Source organism: Gossypium raimondii, chromosome 9 (assembly GCF_025698545.1).
Source record: "Gossypium raimondii isolate GPD5lz chromosome 9, ASM2569854v1, whole genome shotgun sequence".
Lineage (NCBI taxonomy): Eukaryota > Viridiplantae > Streptophyta > Magnoliopsida > Malvales > Malvaceae > Gossypium > Gossypium raimondii.
Genome location: NC_068573.1, coordinates 37,507,193 through 37,510,704, shown reverse-complemented (window position 1 = coordinate 37,510,704; position 3,512 = coordinate 37,507,193).

Below are 3,512 nucleotides of genomic sequence, written 5' to 3'. Positions count from 1 at the left end.
TGATGGACTAATTGGTAAGGGACTAAATTGCAAAAACTGTAAAAGTTAGGGTAATTGTGTAATTTTAAAAATTTAGGGGTATTAATTGTGAAGTGAATTGAAATTGAAATAAATGCTAATGAATGGATAATTTTATATTTTAGATCAAGAATCCGTAGACAAACGTGAAAAAGGGAAATTAGCAGAATAGCACTGAACTTCTACAAATTTTACAATTTAACCCAGGTAAGTTCGTATGGTTAAAATTTAAAGTTTATATATTAAATTGATGAATGGTATTATGTATTTATTCATATCTATTGTTGAAAATAAAAAAAAATTATTTTTGAAATTATGAAATTGAATTGAAAATTTCAAACGAGTGGAACGCTGGATTTAGTACAATCGTTTTATGGCAAAAGATGAATAGACGATGAATACAAAGGATGAATTGACGACAAATTACCCAAGTAAACTGAGGTTCAGCATTTGTTGCGAACTTTTGTGTTTACTTTCCGTTTAGCTCTTTCGAGTTTCTGTTTAACTCATATGAGTTTTCATTTAACCCTAATGGGTTTTCGTTTAGCTCTTTTAAGCTTCTGTTTAACCCTTCTGGGTTTTCGTTCAGCTCCTATGAGCTTCCATTCAACCCTTATGGGTTTCCGCTTAGCACTTATGTGCTTCTGTATAGCCTTCGGGCTTCTGAATACGATGTACTCATATCCATAAGTCGTTCTCCAATTTGATAAGATTTAGTAAAATTTTTATGTGAATTAAATTGAAAGTTGTATTGATCATTATTGATATTGAATTGAAGGAAGTGGGTTCATCGATTTATGTTGTGATTGACAAGGAAGTTACATTGAATGAAATTATTTAAGGTGATGTGTTATAGTAGGTTCGGTAAGATTTATATTTAAAGCCATCGAACTTACTAAGCTTCATTAAGTTTACTCGTGTTTTTTAATGTTCTTGTAGATTAACGTGAGGTCGGGAGATCGGATCAACACATCAAGTCACACTATCCAATTTAATCCGGTAGCTTTTGCAATATATATTTTGGTTTATATGGCATGTATAGGGATGATTTGACAATGAAATAATTTAAAATGTGGTTGTGAATGATATATGTTGTATGTATGTTTACATAATTAGTAGTAGATTTTGATAAACCAATGAGATGGATTGAATAGGTAAGTTTTGGTATTTGAGTATTTCGAATGTTATGTCATACTTAAAACATGATTTTGGTTGGTTTTAATTGCTTGCTTGTGATGTATTGTTGTATCAAAATGTTGTGTATAGGTTGATTTAAAAAAGGGGTGAGAAGTGTGGCCTTAAGATGGCCTATTTTCGTCCACACGGGCAGAGACACGAGTGTGTGTCTCAGCAGTGTGTCAGCACATGGGCGTGTAGTCTGGCTGTGTTTCCCCTGCATCCTTAAAATTTAGAAACATAATGCCTAGGTATTTTCACACGGCCTAGCACACGTGCGTGTGGCCTGGCCATGTGACCCCTGCACCTTAATTTCACAAATTAACATACTCACACGGCCTAACACACGGGCGTGTGACTTGGTCGTGTGACCCAAGTCAGAGAGTTACACAGTCTAAGACATGGGCGTGTCTCTTGGCCGTGTAAACCACACGGCCTGGACACACGGCCGTGTAACCTCTGCACCTAAGGTAAATTTTGAAATTTTGGGAAAAATTCTTTAAGTTTCTGATTTAGTCCGGATTTATTTCTAATGTTTATTTTGGGCATTGAGGGCCCATATAAGGAACAATACGAGTGAGTTGTGATTGATTTCTGATATATTTATTAAATGTTATAAAATGTTCATATTTATTCTGCAAGGTTCAGTAATGTCCAGTAACCCTATTCTAGCGACGGATAAGGGTTAGGGGTGTTACATAGTAAGTTCCCATGGTTGGAATCTGCCTTTAGCTGTGGCTTCACAACAAAAGTCCTGCAGATGAAACTTATTTTTTAGCTATAGATTTTACAACATAAACCTGCCATTGGAATCGACCTTTGGCTGTGGATTCACAACAGTACCCACAGATGGAATCTAAATTTGGCTGTAGGTACACAACAATTTACAAATAAGAACTGTCGTATGGCTGTGACCTTGCACCACCATTTTTCTTGCAAATAGATTGCTTGATCTTCCTCTGTACATATCATCCCAACCTATGCAATGCATTATGACATATTGAATTTAGACAAAATATGATAGTATTTAATTTACTAACACATGACAAATTAGTAACGAAGTCATGCTTCTATCAAGTATTTGGGTTAACAGTATCATAGTGCATGTCATATATCCATTCGCAAGTATAGATTCAATAGCAACATAATGTATTCATTTCTTATGCAAATATTCATAAATATAAATAAATACAACAATAAATAATCAATCCTGATTTCTAGCATATTTCTTATCATCAGGGACCTAATTGCATAATTTAATTCACTAAAAGTAGTTCGAAACCTATTCAAGGACTAATATGATCAAAACATAAAATTTTAGGTTAAAACTATAAATCCTGAGTTATAGGGCACACACGGCCATGTGACTGGACCGTGTAGGAAACCCTGGACTGTGTGAAGGGGGTACACGGCCGTGTGAGAAACTGTGGCTGTGTGGTGTTCAAAAATCCAACCTACAAGGGAGACACAACTGTGTGGAGGGTCCTAGACTGTGTGAAAAGTGAGAATCTAGGGTTTCAGGGGGGGACATGGCCATGTAAGGTGGTCGTGTGGTCCACACGGGTGGCTTACATGCCCGCATGGCTGGCCATGTGGTCTAATCTAGACTCGGTTTTGTCTCGATTTTCTCATAAAAACACACACCTGGCTTTCAAAGTCTCGAACAATGATCCTCACGTCCAAGCCTGATTCGAGATACCTACAACGAGTCTTTCAAATGACAAGTACGCGAGAATTAATATCGATTTTCAAGATTCATCAAAAGTATCATGATTTTCGAGAAAACTCGTAAAAGAGTCGTAATCAATTTGAAAGATTTGACAAGAACGATATTTATTCCAGAATTTTTGAGTTTTATTTAATTGGAAACAAGAATACTTATCGATCTTTGGGGGAATTCCAAAGGTTATCGATGATAAATTCAATGCTCGGAAGGGAGACAGGTTAAATCATGAATTGATTTTGATTTGGGATTTCAAAAGACTAGTTTCCAACAAAGAATGTAAAATTTTTATGAAAAGAAAAAGGGGAATAAAAGAAAAAAGATGTATTTAAAGAGAAGAGAGGAAAAATTCTAGTTAGGGTTGAAAAAGACGTAGAAATTCACATGTAATTAGGAAAATAGATTAAATAGTTAGGGTTTTAGTAATTTGAGGGGGTAAATGGTAAATTACCCTTTTTTGTCAAAAATGAAGAAAAAGAAATGAAGGAAATAAGTTTGGTGTGGCTTAAAGTTGAGTGCAATGGAAAAGGAGAGTGCTTAACCATTACTGCCCATTCTTAGTTTATTTTTACCACATTTATTATATATCTTAGTT